This window comes from Gymnodraco acuticeps, unplaced genomic scaffold (genome assembly GCF_902827175.1).
Source record: "Gymnodraco acuticeps unplaced genomic scaffold, fGymAcu1.1, whole genome shotgun sequence".
NCBI classification, from domain to species: Eukaryota; Metazoa; Chordata; class Actinopteri; order Perciformes; family Bathydraconidae; genus Gymnodraco; species Gymnodraco acuticeps.
This window is the reverse complement of record NW_022991180.1, coordinates 6,819,553-6,827,580: the sequence shown is the minus strand read 5'-3', so window position 1 is coordinate 6,827,580 and position 8,028 is coordinate 6,819,553. Positions and strand designations below refer to the sequence as shown.

General features: G+C 43.0%; 1 long non-coding RNA gene across 1 annotated transcript; it reads right to left on the bottom strand.

Annotated features, from left to right (window-relative positions):
• Positions 1-6,679: 6,679 nt before the first annotated feature.
• Positions 6,680-7,576, bottom strand: LOC117560885. Its single transcript, XR_004571255.1, has 3 exons — positions 7,437-7,576; positions 7,141-7,182; positions 6,680-6,900 (listed from the first exon to the last, which is right to left on the bottom strand). It is a non-coding gene; the product is annotated as an uncharacterized LOC117560885 (long non-coding RNA).
• Positions 7,577-8,028: the final 452 nt, after the last annotated feature.

The window sequence follows — 8,028 nt, the reverse complement described above, 5'->3', positions numbered from 1 at the left end:
TCCTATAAATACTTCCCTTGTAAGGCGTAGACGATCAGAGGAATTACCATGAAGGTTTATTAATATCTATGCAGCTAGTGCGCTTTACAGTAAAATGTACTGTAGACTATGGGGGAAGGTCCAGAGGTTAAACATGTTTTAAACAAAAGACCATCACTGACTAAAACATGTTTAATAATGAAAACATTACACTACAAGTAATTGCAAACTTTAAGCCATTGTATATTCAATTAGAAATAATAAAGCTTCACATATAGGTTGTTATGTACATGTCTACATAAAACACATTATTCTTTCATTTAAAAACCTGTGTTTCAGTAACCAAAGTGTAGACACATGCAAACTTAAGAATGTCAACTTTCCTAGATGTACCTGCTGCTTAAAGCAGACATCACATCATCATAATGAAAGCTTTAGCGCAAGTTCAATAAGGAAGACCTAACTCGAGTCACTCACACGTCACTCTATGGCTCCCTTCCCCCCTCATTAAATACGAGGGCGTCACCCCTCAGCAGCCAATCGCTGCACATGCTAAATGCCTTAAATGCCTGCTCTTCCTCCCTGTCAGTTGTCATTGCAGATGATCACACGCAATGGTAGTTGCAATACAATACTGCTTCTCGTGAGAAAAACCGTAAGAAACAACTAGCTCAAGATGTCCAACTCGGACAATTCGGAACACGAACCTTCTCTGGAAGTCTCCGATCCCGGTTCGGCTCCCCACAGCGGCTTATCAACAGAGGAAGACTTCCTCATCGCCCGGCTCCTGCAGCAGGGCTTTCCCACAGCCCCAGGCCTCACTCTCTCTCAGCGGCGATAGCTCTCGGACCAGGTCTCCAGCGTAGCTCCCCAGTCCGGGGCAGCAGCTCCAGCCAGCTTCCCAAAGAGCAGGACGAGGACGCAGCCGCGGAGGTAAAAAAGGGCAGGAAGTCGAGCCCTCCAGGATCCCGTCCCCCTCCAAAAAATCCACCCCTTCTCAGGCTCGCCAGTCCGGGAGCGTCACACACCCCTATGGAGAGTAGCGCGGCCGGCTCCCTGCAATCCCTGGCTAGCTCCATGATAGCTATCGATGCTCGCCTCCAGGCTCTGGAAGACTCCGCCACAGGAGCTTCAACTTCCGTTGCACTCAGGTACTAGTTTTAACGAAAACGTTTGCACTCGACCCTTACACAGGGTTGGGTTGTAACGGAATACATGTAACGGTGTTACGTAATCGGAAGAAAAAGAAAGAAAAAAAAATAAAAATCAGTATATTCAGCTGGCGTTACATTTGAAAAACGAGTAAACTGAGTGCAGTTACTTTCGTAAACCTGAAGTGAATACTTATTGGAATTATTGGTGGAAAGTTTCCTCACAATGTAATATTCATTACCGGCAGAACCGTGTGCACAGCGCTGCAGCGTATCTGCGAGCGAGAGATGCAGCGTGTCCGTGAGGCCCCGCCCCGCACGCAGATGAGAGAGAGAGAGAGAGAGAGAGAGAGAGAGAGTTCTCTTTCAAAACATATTGGAAGGTAGAAACGGAGATGTTTAGATAAAACGTGGAAGATAACGTTTATGTAGCATTTATTTATTGTCGAAATGATGACATTCATAACGGGATCAAATCTAACTGAATGGCCTGCTGCTGCCGAATGCATGGGGCAAGTAACTGGGAAAAGTTTTAAAAGTGATTACATCGTTTCAGATAATAAATAATAATGATAATGTATTCTATTTAGGGGTGCCTTTCAAAGCACCCAAGAACACCTTACAATGCATAAACTTTTCCAAGGAAAGGTTTTAAGACAGTACAAAGAATGCAGTCTGGGTGAGTTTTTCTTTTTATGTGCGGTGCAGATGAGAGAGCTGTCAAGAATGACACTAAAATGTTGTGTTCGTGCTCTTCATAAGCCATTAAAACAGTAAAATACGTGTCTCCCGTTCACCAAAACATACCCATCTGTTATGGAAAAGAAAGTATTCTAAAGAGAAAGAAGAGGAGAAAAGAAAAGATAAAAGAAGAGGAGGGAGGAAGAAAAAGAAGAGGAAAGGAAGTATTCTAAAAGTAATCTGCCACCGGTACCGGCGGGATCGTGGTTAGTTTCCGATGCGCAGAAGAAAAATCTGGCCCACCCTATATTTTTACAGGCCCACCCTAAAGTAAATTTCTGCCTACGCTACTGGTCCGCACAGCAGCAACAACCAATCACATGAATCTCTTGCCCCCGACACACAAAGCAATAGCAATGTTAAAACTAAGTAAACTGGAAAAAAAAAAAAAATCCCCAACAGGCTAAAACCTACCAGTTTCACCCACTGTCTCTGCCTCCTCCCTCCATGCCTCGCTCCTCTGGTTTGTATCCCGGTAGATGAACAGAGACTGATCATACAGCACCGGGTGATTCATTACCGCCATAATGAGTTTTCCCTCACATTTTTGGAATATGAGGAATTACCTGCGTAGTCTCTCCCAACATACACGCGGTCTGATTGGCTAGCGCTTGTACCGGCAGATTTGCATAAACGGGATTTCATTGGCTGACGCTTCTGCCGAGGCGCCAAAAGTTGAACATTGCTCAACTTTTTGAAGCGAGCAACGCCAGCAAACGCTCCACGTCGCTTCCCAAAATACAGTTCTACTAAAAGTGACGTCACCCCATTCAAAGTGAATGGGCAGAAGCGTTTGGAAGCTGTAACGCACGCCACCGTGTGGACGGGCCGTCACAGTGGCTCTGCGCCAGAAACATCAACAAATAAATAAATAACTAAAAAATAAAATAAAACATTCTGGAATATCACCCCTCCACTCCCATTAACATCCCTCAGCTAGCAGCTGCGCTATCTACAGATTCCGTGTTTGTTGACTATCTCCCGTCAGGGCTCTCCCAAGGCTTCAGGGTAGGGGTCCTCCCATCTCCCACAGTGACTTTCGTAGCAAGAAACTTACAGTCAGCCGCTAAAGAACCCAACATAGTTTCCCAGCTCATCGACAAAGAACTTCTCAAAGGACATATAATCGGTCCTTTTAGCTCCTCCCCCTTCTCAGTGTTCCGTTCAAATCCCATCGGAATAGCCACACGTAAATAAAAGGCTGATTTTCGATCTGTCCGCTCCCTGCTCCGGCCCATTCTGCAGCGTCAATAGCATCATCCCTCCAGATCAGTTCTCCCTTCACCATGCCTCAGTGGATAATGCAATAAAGATGATCAAGTTCACTGGGCACGGAGCTCGGCTCTCCAAAGCGGACATTACCGATGCCTTCAAATCATCCCCATTCATCCGTCTCAGTGGAACTTGTTCGGTATTAAGTGGGAGTCCAAACTCTATCTTCGCGTTCGCCTGACCTTCGGGTGCAGAAGCAGCCCCTGCATCTTCAATTCCTTCTCGGAAGCGCTCTATTGGATCCTGCTGAACATCGTCAGAATCCCCTCCGTCCTTCACCTACCGGACGACTTCCTCCCCATAAACCCGCACAGGACAGCTCAGGGATCTCACTGGCCAAGCTTAAACACTGCTTCAGGAGTGAGGTGTCCCTCTCTCCAAAGAGAAAACGTTAGGTCCCGTCACACGCTTAGAGTTCTTAGGCATCATCCTCGACTCCATAGACATGAAGGCGTCTCTCCCCTCAGACAAATCGCAGCGCATCCAGGACATCACCAAGTCATACCGCGAGCAACAAGTTATCACAAAACAACAGTCGCTCTCCCTTCTCGTACACCTCAACTTCGCCATGCACATCATCCCCCAGGGGCGCTCGTTCATCTCCCGCCTCCTGGACGCAGCATCAGCGGTCGACAACCTCCATGACTGCGTTTTCTTAGACGAAGGCTGCCGCTCAGACCTTCGGTTCTGGTCCCTCCTGCTCGCCCACTGGAACGGAATTACTTTATTTTACGATGGCCTCGTGCGTTCCTCTGACTCAATGAGGTCTTCACGGATGCCGCCCATCCATGGGTTTTGGGGGGTTTCTTCCAGGGAGAGTGGTTCGCAGGGTCATGGCCCCGTCAATTTCTACCTCAAGCAAGTTCTCACTAAATCCAGCCTATCACCCATATCATACCCGGGGCATTCCTTCAGGATAGGTGCAGCCACCTCTGCTGCTAATCAAGGTCTCTCTACCTCATCCCTACAACAACTAGGACGGTGGTCCTCCTCCGCCTTCACAACCTTCATTCGTCCGGACATCAGCGCCGTACGGGCTTCCCAAAGATCTCTCAGACCCTAACTATGGTAGTTATACATATAACTGGTGGTGGCTCAAACACATTCACAAGTATACATGTCTCACTAAGGTTCCTGATATTCAAAACTGCATTCCTGTCCTAATTCCGCGGGCCCCGCCCACAGGGAATAATGTCTCGTCTCACGCTGCAACCACATGTAACAGGCTTCATCTCCGGCACACAGGTATTTCATTCCCAGGCCTTGCTCAAACGTATCAGTGTAAAATGTATTTCCTGCAGTCCGCGTGGACTCGGGCCACCGTACACTCCGGTGTCAGTTACAAAACAAAGGAAATAAAGAAGGAGTAAAGAAAAAGATAGATATATATATATATATATATATATATATATATAGCCTGCGAAGTCAGGCGTGGCGGAAGGCCACCGTACACTTCGGTGTCAGTTACAAAACAAAGGAAAGAGAAAGAAAAAGATATATATATATATATATATAGCCTGCGAAGTCAGGCGTGGCGGAAGGCCACCGTACACTTCGGTGTCAGTTACAAAACAAAGGAAAGAGAAAGAAAAAGATATATATATATAGCCTGCGAAGTCAGGCGTGGCGGAAGGCCACCGTACACTTCGGTGTCGTAGCGGAAGGCTACCGTACACTTCGGTGTCGTGGACGTTGGGCCACCGTTACAAAACGAAACCGCTCGCTCCTCGGCGTAGTCAAGCCCTGCTGGCCAGGCATGCGACCCGCAGGTCGTTTTCAGGTAAGACCGGCACTGATTTCGGCAGTCAGAGTCTCAGCATGACCAGTAAGCTCCGGCAGTGATTCCGGCACAGTGTCGCTCATATACGTGTTAATCTATTATCTCTCCTTCCCAGATCACCAGTCACCCCACAAGGTAAGCAACTCAGTTCATCTCAGTATTCATACTTCACTGGTTTTGGGGATTTCATCGGAGCGGTGCTTTCCCTCCTGAATGATTATCCTGCAAACCGGGGCCTAATCGCCAAACACCATTACATTCTCCTGTTGTATTATCATGGCAATCATTTCATTCATATGACGTGTAAACAATAAATATGTAATTCTTACATCACGTCTCTCCGGTTTGAAATGATGTTCTCGAAAGCAAAACCCAAGGTCTTGAACCTTCCTCCTATCACCACCTTGCAGGGGACGGAGATTTAATCTGTGTTGCAGTATAAGTATCTTGGAATTATAATTGACAATTCACTTTCTTTTAAACCACACATTGTGGAGCTCTTGAAAAAATTAAGAATACAATTAGCTTTTTTCTTTAGAAACAAGTCTTGTTTTTCCTATGAGGCCAAATAGAGACTAGTGTCTGCAACCTTTCTGTCTGTGCTGGATTATGGAGATGTGGTTTATATGAATGCATCTTCTCAGTGCCTTCACTCGCTGGACACCGTCTACCACGGTGCACTGAGATTCATCACAAACCTCAGATCCTTGACGCACCACTGCAATCTATACACTCGTGTTGGATGGTCTTCCCTGACCACGCGTAGACTGAAACATTGGCACATCCTTATATATAAGGCTATTCTTGGTGCTCTTCCCCCTTATCTAAGGATGTACATAAATAGAAAATGCACAGGATCCTATCGGCTTCGCTCCGAGAACTTTTTCTATTTCACTGTACCAAAGGTCCGTACTGAACTGGGGAAAAGGGCGTTCAGTTACGCTGCCCCTCAAGCTTGGAACCTGCTTCAAACTGAGCTGAAACTCAGAGAGCTGGTCTCATTAGAAACACTCAAAGCAACTTTAACTGACCTTGAAGGAGGCCGCTGTGTCTGTAAATGCTTTGGCTAAACTTGGTGTATGACTGTGTTGTGATTGTGTGTTTTGTTTTTTAATTGTCTGTAACTGTAAAACTGTCTGAAACTGTGCTGTTACCATTCTTGGGCCAGGACTCTCTTGAAAAAGATATTTTTAATCTCAATGAGACCTATCCTGGTTAAATAAAGGTAAAATTAAAAAAATCACCCTCAAGCATGTTCAACACAAAACAGAGCAGTGGTCGTTCTTATAATCTTTTGAATGTGCAAGTTACCTATTCCTGTATGTCTTTTTTTCTATATGGAACTTCAAGCTTCTGTCAAACCCGCACAATTAATACAAAATGGAAAGATTTAGAAAACTGCATTACCCTCATGAAAGTGACATTTCATTCAGAAGAAATTATTAGTCTAGAAGAGGGAGAAGAGGAGGAAGTCAACTGGCAGATCAATTGTTTAATTATTGTTGGAGTATGTTTATTTTTGCTATTTAATATCATTAATTTTACACCAAACATCACATAAAAAAACATTATGGTAAAGACAACAATGACAAATTAAATGGTAATGTTGTTGGGTTCTGAAACCTCATTTCTTGAAGGTTACATGCTCAAGAGAGGTTTGTTAGATGGATTTTAGAAAAACAAACCTGACTCTTGAATTTAAGGTGATCGTGGGAAACTAGGCCCAAGACAGTACTTTTTAAAAATATGTTGCAGCTATGTAGAGGAGGAGATAACTAAAAGCAGAAGGTGCAAACCCTCAAAAAAAGAAGTATGAGGTTTCTGCAAAACCAAAGAGCAGATGATAGCAAATTGCAACAACATCATTACAAAACAAAACTCCAGTGATACAGATGTAGGGTAGTGGTAACACATTCACAGGTTTCTCTGAAACTAAGGCATGTTGCTGTTTGTTACATCCTCATCTTCTGCTTCAACCTGTTGCAGAACAGAATACAACATTTAATACCTGAAGAAATATCAAACATAAGCCTATTTATTCAATACTAGCAGCTGAACATTTAAAAGTAGATTATATTGAAAGATAATTAATTTAAAATGGTTTGTTGAATTACTTGTGTATATTTTATAATTAAAATGATAATACATTAACCTCTGAGCATTTTAGTGCACTTATTTAGTGCTGTACAAGTTATGGTTTTAATGGTTAAGGGTTACCTCGTCTGAAGATGTTCTCACATATCTTACTTCCCCTTCAGCCTGTGTTGGAGAAAAAAGAATGTCATTTACAGATGAGCTATTGTTAGATTTAATTAACAAGGCAAGTGTTAAAGTACTTTATTATAGGTTTGTAAGGACATACTTATGTTAGTTCAAATTGTTTTACTGTACCTTCTTAACAACAATAAATATAAAGAATAAAATAAATCAATTACAATGATGTCCTCTCTACCTCTAAATGTAATGTCTTTGCTGTGAAAAGTTATATTAGGAAAATAAATCAAATATTTTACCGTTGTTGTGGCTGATGATTCTACTATTGTCTGCTCTAAAAGAGACATAAAAGCACCTGTTAGTTACACACCTGTATTTCAGAAGGAAGAGTTCACGATATATTTACCTTGTCGTTTGTTTATAAACCAGATTAACAAGTTCACCATCGCAAAAATGATTAGCAAACTCTAACGGATGATGAAGATCTTTAAGTTCCCTGAAACACTGCAGCAGGAATAAATAAATAAAAACACACAATGAAAATGACACATTTGTATAAACTGTCCAAATTTGCATGATAATGAGAAAGTCTCTCACCTTTGCTGTTTACCCTCGACAGTGGAAAGTGGTTGGTCTGCAGAACTAGAGGTATGCTTCACAGGCTCAGGGGTAGCAGGACTTGTTGCTGTAAAAGTGAATGTAATGACATGTGGATATAGCTATTAGAGTAAAATTACATTAATAATTGATAAGATTTAAATGTTATTAAATAAATAAATTGCAAATTACTTTACCCAACAAATGTTATATTTTTAATTAAGAATGACTTATAACACTTACTAGTTGTAGGTTTCTCAGTAACAGTTATGTGCACTGGCATCTGTAAGTCTC